Source organism: Triticum aestivum, chromosome 5D, assembly GCF_018294505.1.
Source record: "Triticum aestivum cultivar Chinese Spring chromosome 5D, IWGSC CS RefSeq v2.1, whole genome shotgun sequence".
Lineage (NCBI taxonomy): Eukaryota > Viridiplantae > Streptophyta > Magnoliopsida > Poales > Poaceae > Triticum > Triticum aestivum.
The window spans coordinates 445,162,180-445,171,493 of NC_057808.1; the positions used below are offsets into that span (position 1 = coordinate 445,162,180).

At 41.7% G+C, this 9,314-nt stretch overlaps 1 pseudogene; it reads right to left on the reverse strand.

The window, feature by feature from the left end:
- The window catches only part of LOC123120875 (uncharacterized), a 25,694-nt pseudogene extending 25,340 nt beyond the window's left edge, over positions 1-354 (reverse strand).
- Positions 355-9,314: the final 8,960 nt, after the last annotated feature.

The following is a 9,314-nucleotide window of genomic DNA, read 5'->3' on the forward strand; positions in this document are numbered from 1 at the left end:
TCCCCGCATTATTGCGCCTCGTAGCCGCCGTTTCCACCAGAGCCGCGAGCTCAGATCCGCCGGCCGTGCCGCCACCATGGCAACAGCCGCTGAAGCTCGCAGGCGAGCACGCCAGCGTGTTCAACGCAGCTCCAGGAGCCCGTAGCCACCACCAGCTCGTCCCCACAAGCGCCCTAGCTCCAACCTGAGCACGCCCATAGCCCCGGCCGCCGCCAGGAGCTCGCTTTCGGCGAACTCCGGCCACCCCGCGCCCTTCCGTTGGTCTCCCCAGACGCGCACGGGCACGGGCTTCCTTCTGGTGCCCCTGGCACGTCGAACCGTGGCCTCTGGCGAGTTCCGAGCGGACCTCACCATGGTTCGAGGTCGCCGCCGGCTGAACTCCGGCGACGCAGACGTGGCCGCGTGATTAGCGCTAATGACACCCTAACAAACCCCCCTAGCTCACTGACACCTGGGGCCCATGCCCTAATTAACTTGGGTTTTATTTCTGTTTAGATTAAACTAACCCTACTGGCCCCACAGGTCAGTTTGACCTGGGCACGTCACACGTTGACCCGACCCCACCTGTCAGCGACACTAAACAACACTGGGTCACTGTCCAGTGGACCCCACTGGTCAGGTTTGACCTGGACCGCTCCTGTTGACCTGCTAAGGTCAGCATGACATAGTGCTGACGCAGTAAACATTTTCTGGGATTTTAAATAAATTAGAAATGATTTATTTATTTCAGAAAATGTCTTAAACTTCTAAAAATCATAGAAATCCAACCGTAGCTCAGAATGGAATAAGTTACATATGAAAAATGATCAGAAAAATTCAATATTTCCATCTGTACTGGTTTCATGCATGTTTTATAAACTTAACCTTGCTGTTTAGTGCAAAACATGATAAGGCACTAGCTAAAATCATAATTTGAATTTGGGGTTGAACCTTTGGTTCAAAATGACCCAAACCCTTCTGGTTTTAGTTGCATTAGCTCAAAACACAGCATATTGACATGTCATGATCATGCATCATATTGTGCATTGCATTGACTGTGTTTTCCTTCTTTGTTGCCGGTATTTGTTCCCTCTCGATAGACGTGCTTTCGACGATGAGTTCGATGACACCGATGAAGAGCTATAATATCTTCAGAAGTGCCAGGCAAGAAAAAACCCCTTGTTCATTCCGATACAACCCCACTCTCTCGCTCCTACTCTCTTTTACTGCATTAGGACAACAATGATTCAACTGTTACATGCTGCGGTAGTTCAACCCCTTTCCTCTGCATGACCTGTCATTGCCATAGTAAATAGATGAAACCCACTAGCATGAGTAGGAGTTGTTTGAGCCCTGATGTGCCTACTCATTCATGCTTCTTGCCATGCCTGCTACTGCTTAGAGTTGAGTCAGGTCTGATTCATCGGGGATGACTTGGAGGTATGTGAACATGTTCTACTGTTGAGAGCTAAGTGTGTGAACACGATTTGGTAAAGGTAGCGGTGAGAGGCCATGTAGGAGTACATGGTGGGTTGTCTCATTGAAACCGTCCTCAGGAACTGAGTTCTGTGTTTATGATCCATGAACAGCTACTACCATGCGTTGGGCCCGAAACCAATGGACCCTCTCGACTTATTAATCGCCTTGATCTCTGTCCAGGAGTTGCAACTAGTTTCTGGTGTTTGTAGGATATGTGTTGGAGGCCGTGCGTAGTGCTGACCCTAGGGGTGGGCTATGATGCGGTAGATACACCGTGGCCCGGTGTGCCGGGCGCCCGTTTGGTGTCTCAGGAACCCTGCACACATCGTTTGGGGCTGTGAGCGAAACCCCGTCCGGATCTCCTCGCGGATGGAACCCGAATAGGCGATAAACCTGGACTAGAGACTTGTGTGGTTAGTCAGGTCGTGGCCGACTCCCTCGCCAGGCTTCCGGTTGAAGGTTGCCGAGATACACGACGTGTACATGGTGGTAAGTGGCGAGAGCGTGTGTGAAGAAGTACACCCCTGCAGGGTTATAAATGATCTATTCGAATAGCCGTGTCCGTGGTAAAGGACTTCTGGGTTGCCTATACAGTTCATAGACAACTGAAAGTGGATACTCTAAAATGCGCATGATAAGCGTGAGTGCTATGGATGGCATTCTCATAGTGAGATGGGAGCAGATCCATAGTGGTGTATTGATATGGTGAATATGTGGACTCGTGTGCGCCACCTCAAAGAGTTACTTGCAGTCGTAGTATAGGACAGTCACTGAGTCAAAGCTGGCTTGCTGCAGTTAAACTCCACATCCCCCTTTGTTGATACTGATGCATATGTAGATAGTTCTGATGTAAGTCTTGCTGGGTACATTTGTACTCACGTTTGCCTAATTTATGTTTTTGCAGATAAACTTTAGTCTCGCTAGTAGTTCCGCGTGGACTTCGACGTTAGCTTGTTACCTCAGCTATGATCTTGTGCCCTCGGCAGGGTCTGGTAGTTAGTCAGGCTTCTCAGCCTTTTTCATTTGTAGGTCTGTACTCAGACAAGATAAGCTTCAGCATGTGCTATTGCTTGTATGACTTGAATGCTGGGTCATGAGACCCATGTTTGTCATATCTGACTCTTCGGAGTCTTATGAATAAATACTTGAGTCGTAGAGTGATACGTCCATTTTGCATCATGCTTTATATTGATATTTATTGCATTATGGGCTGTTATTACACATTATGTCACAACATTTATGCCTATTCTCTCTTATTTTACAATGTTTACATGAAGAGGGAGAATGCCCGCAGCTGGAATTCTGGGCTGAAAAAGGGGCAAATATTAGAGACCTATTCTCCATAGCTCCAAAAGTCCTGAAACTTCACGGAAGTCATTTTTGGAATTAATAAAAAATATTGGATGAAGAAAATACCAGAGGGGGCCACACCCTGGCCACGAGGGTGGGAGGCGGGCCCTACCCCCCTGGGCGCGCCCCCTGCCTCATGGGCCCCCTGGTGGCCCTCCGGTGCCCATCTTCTGCTATATGAAGTCTTTCGTCCAAGGAAAAATAATAAGCAAGCTTTCGGGAAGAAACTCCGCCGCCACGAGGCGGAACCTTGGCGGAACCAACCAAGGGCTCCGGCAGAGCTGTTCTGCCGGGGAAACTTCCCTCCGGGAGGGGGAAATCATCGCCATCGTCATCACCAACGCTCCTCTCATCGGGAGGGGGCCAATCTCCATCACCATCTTCACCAACACCATCTCCTCTCAAACCCTAGTTCATCTCTTGTATCCAATCTTTGTCCCAAAGCCTCAGATTGGTACCTGTGGGTTGCTAGTAGTGTTGATTACTCCTTGTAGTTGATGCTAGTTGGTTTATTTGGTGGAAGATCATATGTTCAGATCCTATATGCATATTAATACTCCTCTGATTATGAACATGAATATGCTTTATGAGTAGTTACGTTTGTTCCTGAGGACATGGGAGAAGTCTTGCTATTAGTAGTCATGTGAGTTTGGTATTCGTTCGATATTTTGATGAGATGTATGTTGTCTCTCCTCTAGTGGTGTTATGTGAATGTCGACTACATGACACTTCACCATTATTTGGGCCTAGAGGAAGGCATTGGGAAGTAATAAGTAGATGATGGGTTGCTAGAGTGATAAAAGCTTAAACCTTAGTTTATGCGTTGCTTCGTAAGGGGCTGATTTGGATCCATATGTTTCATGCTATGGTTAGGTTTACCTTAATACTTCTTTTGTAGTTGCGGATGCTTGCAATAGGAGTTAATCATAAGTGGGATGCTTGTCCAAGTAAGGACAGCACCCAAGCACCGGTCCACCCACATATCAAATTATCAAATTACCGAACGCGAATCATATGAACGTGATGAAAACTAGCTTGACGATAATTCCCATGTGTCCTCGAGAGCGCTTTTCTCTATATAAGAGTTTGTCCAGGCTTGTCCTTTGCTACAAAAAGGATTGGGCCATCTTGCTGCACTTTAGTTACACTTGTTACTTGTTACCTGCTACAAATTACCTTGTCACAAAACTATCTGTTACCGATAATTTCAGTGCTTGCAGAGAATACCTTGCTGAAAACCGCTTATCATTTTGTTCTGCTCCTCGTTGGGTTCGACACTCTTACTTATCAAAAGGACTAAGATAGATCCCCTATACTTGTGGGTCATCAAGACTCTTTTCTGGCGCCGTTGCCGGGGAGTGAAGCGCCTTTGGTAGGTGGAATTTGGTAAGGAAAAATTTATATAGTGTGCTGAAATTTACTGTCACTTGTTACTAGGGAAAGTAATCCTTTAAGGGGCTTGTTCGGGGTATCTTCACCCCAACCGATAGAGCAAATAGTTGCTCCTCAACCTAATGAACCTATTGAAAATGTTTACTTTGAAATTCCTTCGGGTATGATAGAGAAACTGCTAGCTAATCCGTTTGCAGGAGATGGAACCTTGTATCCCGATTTACACTTAATCTATGTGGATGAAGTTTGTGGATTATCTAAGCTTGCAGGTATGCCCGATGATGTTATCAAGAAGAAGGTCTTCCCTTTATCTTTGAAGGGAGATGCATTGACATGGTATAGGCTATGTGATGATATGGGATCATGGGACTACAAGCGGTTGAAATTGGAATTTCATCAGAAGTTTTATCCTATGCATCTTATTCATCGTGATCGTAATTATATATAAATTTTTTGGCCTCGCGAAGGAGAAAGCATCGCTCAAGCTTGGGGGAGGCTTAAGTCAATGTTATATTCATGCCCCAATCATGAGCTCTCAAGAGAAATGATTATTCAAAAATTTTATGCTCGGCTTTCTGACAACAATCGCTCCATGCTCGATACTTCTTGTACCGGTTCCTTTATGATGAAGACTATTGAATTTAGATGGGATTTATTGGAAAGAATTAAACGCAACTCTGAAGATTGGGATCTTGACGAAGTTAAGGAGTCAGGTATACAACCTAAGTTTGATTGTGTTAAATATTTACGGATACCGATGTTTTCCGTAAATTTAGCACTAAATATGGACTTGACTCTGAGATAGTAGCTTCTTTTTGTGAATCTTTTGCTGCTCATGTTGATCTCCCTAAGGAGAAGTGGTTTAAATATCATCCTCCCATAGAAGTAAAAGCAGTTGAACCTATTAAAGTTGAAGAAAAGACTATCACTTATAATGATCCTATTGTCCCTACTGCTTATGTTGAGAAACCACCTTTCCCTGTTAGAATAAAGGATCATGCTAAAACTTCAACTGTGGTTTGTAAAAGTAATATTAGAACTTATACACCCCATGAGAAAGTTAAAGTTGAACCTAATATTGCTATTGTTAAAGATCTCTTGGCTGATAATATTGATGGGCATGTTATTTATTTCTGTGAGGAAACTGCTAGAATTGCTAAACCTGGTGCTAAAGATAAACATAGACCTATTGTAGGCATGCCTATTATTTCTGTTAAAATAGGAGATCATTGTTATCATGGCTTATGTGATATGGGTGCTAGTGCTAGTGCAATACCTATTTCTTTATATAAAGAAATTATGCATGATATTGCACCTGCTGAGTTAGAAGATATTGATGTTACCATTAAGCTTCCCAATAGAGATACTATTTCACCAACTGAGATTGTTAGAGATGTTGAAGTCTTGTGTGGGAAAGCTAAATATCCTGCTGATTTTCTTGTTCTTGGTTCCCCACAAGATAGTTTTTGTCCCATTATATTTGGTAGACCCTTCTTGAACACTGTTAATGCTAAGATAGACTGCGAAAAGGATGTTGTTACTATTGGTTTGGATGATATGTCTCATGAGTTTAATTTTTCTAAATTCCGTAGACAACCCCGTGATGAGGAATTTCCTAGTAAGGATGAAATTATTGGTCTTGCTTCTATTGCTGTGCCTCCTAATGATCCTTTAGAACAATATTTGCTAGACCATGAAAATGATATGTTTATGAATGAAAGAAGGGAAATAGATGAAGTATTCTTTAAACATGGACCTATTCTGAAACACAACTTGCCTGTTGAAATCCTAGGGGATCCTCCTCCACCCAAGGGTGATCCCGTGTTTGAGCTTAAACCATTGCTTGATACTCTTAAATATGCTTATCTTGATGAAAAGAAGATATATCCTGTTATTATTAGTGCTAACCTTTCAGAGCATGAAGAAGAGAAATTATTGAAAACTCTGAAGAAGCACCGTGCTGCTATTGGATATACTCTTGATGATCTTAAGGGCGTTAGTCCCACTTTATGTCAACACAAAATAAATTTGGAGAAAGACGCCAAACCAGTTATTGATCACCAACGATGGCTGAATCCTAAGATGAAAGAAGTGGTAAGAAAGGAAATACTAAAGCTCCTTGAGGCAGGTATAATTTATCCCGTTGCTGATAGTCAGTGGGTGAGTCATGTCCATTGTGTCCCTAAGAAAGGAGGTATTACCGTCGTTCCTAATGATAAAGATGAATTGATTCCGCAAAGAATTATTACATGTTATAGGATGGTAATTGATTTCCGTAAATTAAATAAAGCTACTAAAAAAGATCATTACCCCTTGCCATTCATTGATCAAATGCTAGAAAGATTATCCAAACACACACATTTTTGCTCTCTAGATGGTTATTCTGGTTTCTCTCAAATACTTGTGTCAGCCGATGATCAAGCAAAGACCACTTTTACTTGCCCTTTCGGTACTTTTGCTTATAGACGTATGCCTTTTGGTTTATGTAATGCACCTGCTACCTTTCAAAGATGCATGATGGCTATATTCTCTGATTTTTGTGAAAAGATTTGTGAGGTTTTCATGGACAATTTCTCCGTTTATGGATCCTCTTTTGATGATTGCTTGAGCAACCTTGATCGAGTTTTGCAGAGATGTGAAGAAACTAACCTTGTCTTGAATTGGAGAAATGCCACTTTATGGTTAATGAAGGTATTGTCTTGGGGCATAAAATTTCTGAAAGAGGCATTGAAGTGGATAAAGCTAAAGTTGATGCTATTGAAAAGATGTCGTGTCCCAAGGACATCAAAGGTATAAGAAGTTTCCTTGGTCATGCCAGTTTTTATAGGAGGTTCATTAAGGACTTCTCAAAAATTTCTCGGCCTCTGACTAATCTATTACAAAAAGATATTCCTTTTGTCTTTGATGATGATTGTGTAGAAGCATTTGAAATACTTAAGAAAGCATTGATTTCCGCACCTATCGTTCAGCCACCTGATTGGAATTTACCCTTTGAAATTATGTGTGATGCTAGTGATTATGCTGTAGGTGCTATTCTAGGACAAAGAGTTGATAAGAAATTAAATGTTATTCAATATGCTAGTAAAACTCTAGACAATGCCTAGAGAAATTATGCTACTACTGAAAAAGAATTTTTAGCAGTTATTTGCTTGTGATAAGTTTAGACCTTATATTGTTGATTCTAAAGTAATTATTCACACTGATCATGCTGATATTAAATATCTTATGGAAAAGAAATATGCTAAACCTAGACTTATTAGATGGGTTCTCTTGTTACAAGAATTTGATTTGCATATTATTGATAGAAAGGGAGCTGAAAACCCCGTTGCAGACAACTTGTCTAGGTTAGAGAATGTTCTTGATGACCCACTACCTATTGATGATAGCTTTCCTGATGAACAATTAAATGTCATAAATGCTTCTTGTACTGCTCCATGGTATGCTGATTATGCTAATTACATTGTTGCTAAATTTATACCACCTAGTTTCACATACCAGCAAAAGAAAAAGTTTTTCTATGATTTGAGACATTACTTTTGGGATGACCCACATCTTTATAAAGAAGGAGTAGGTGGTCTTATTAGACGTTGTGTACCTGAGCATGAACAGGAACAAATCCTACGCAAGTGTCACTCCGAAGCTTATGGAGGACACCACGCTGGAGATAGAACTGTGCATAAGGTATTGCAATCGGGTTTTTATTGGCCTACTCTCTTCAAGGATGCTCGTAAGTTTGTCTTATCCTATGATGAATGCCAAAGGATTGGTAATATTAGTAGACGTCAGGAAATGCCTATGAATTATTCACTCGTTATTGAACCATTTGATGTTTGGGGCTTTGATTATATGGGACATTTTCCTTCCTCTAATGGGTATACACATATTTTAGTTGCTGTTGATGACGTTACTAAGTGGGTAGAAGCTATTCCAACTAGTAGTGTTGATCATAACACCTCTATTAAGATGCTTAAAGAAGTTATTTTTCTGAGGTTTGGAGTCCCTAGATATTTAATGACTGATGGTGGTTCACATTTTATTCATGGTGCTTTTCGTAAAATGCTTGCTAAGTATGATGTTAATTATAGAATTGCATCTCCTTATCACCCACAGTCTAGTGGTCAAGTAGAATTGAGTAACAGAGAGCTCAAATTAATTTTGCAAAATACTGTTAATAGATCTAGAAAGAATTGGTCCAAGAAACTCGATGATGCATTATGGGCCTATAGAACCGCATATAAAAATCCTATGGGTATGTCTCCATATAAAATGGTTTATGGAAAAGCATGTCACTTACCTCTTGAATTAGAACATAAAGCATATTGGGCCATTAAAGAGCTCAGCTATGATTTCAAACTTACCGGTGAGAAGAGGCTATTTTACATTAGCTCACTTGATGAATGGAGAACCCAGGCTTATGAGAATGCCAAACTGTTTAAAGAAAAAGTCAAAAGATGGCATGACAAAAGGATACAAAAGCGTGAGTTTAATGTAGGTGATTATGTGTTGCTATACAACTCTCGTTTAAGATTTTTTGCAGGAAAACTTCTCTCTAAATGGGAAGGTCCTTACGTTATCGAGGAGGTCTACGTTCCGATGCCATAAAAATCAACAACTTCGAGGGCACAAATCCGAAGGTGCTGAACGGTCAAAGAATCAAACATTATATCTCAGGTAATCCTATAAATGTTGAAACTAATGTTATTGCAACCATAACCCTGAAGGAATACATAAGGGACACCTTCCAGAACATTCCAGACTCCGAAAAGGAATAGGTATGTGGTACGGTAAGTAAACCGACTCCAAAATAGTTCTAATGGCAATTTTTCTCCGTTTTGGAATATTTAAGAAAATAGGAAAATAAGAAGCAGTCCGGGAAGGACACAAGGGTGGGAGGCGCGCCCTACCCCCCTGGGCGCGCCCCCTGCCTCGTGGGCACCTCGTGTGCTCTCCGGACTCCGTTTTCTTGCACCATACTTCTTTTGGTCGGTAAAAATTCATTATATAATCTCTCGAAGGTTTTGACCACCGTATCACGCAAATATCCTCTGTTTTTGTTTCGAGCTATTTCTATAGCAGATTTGGAGCAAGATGTCATCTCAGGATTCCGACGGAGA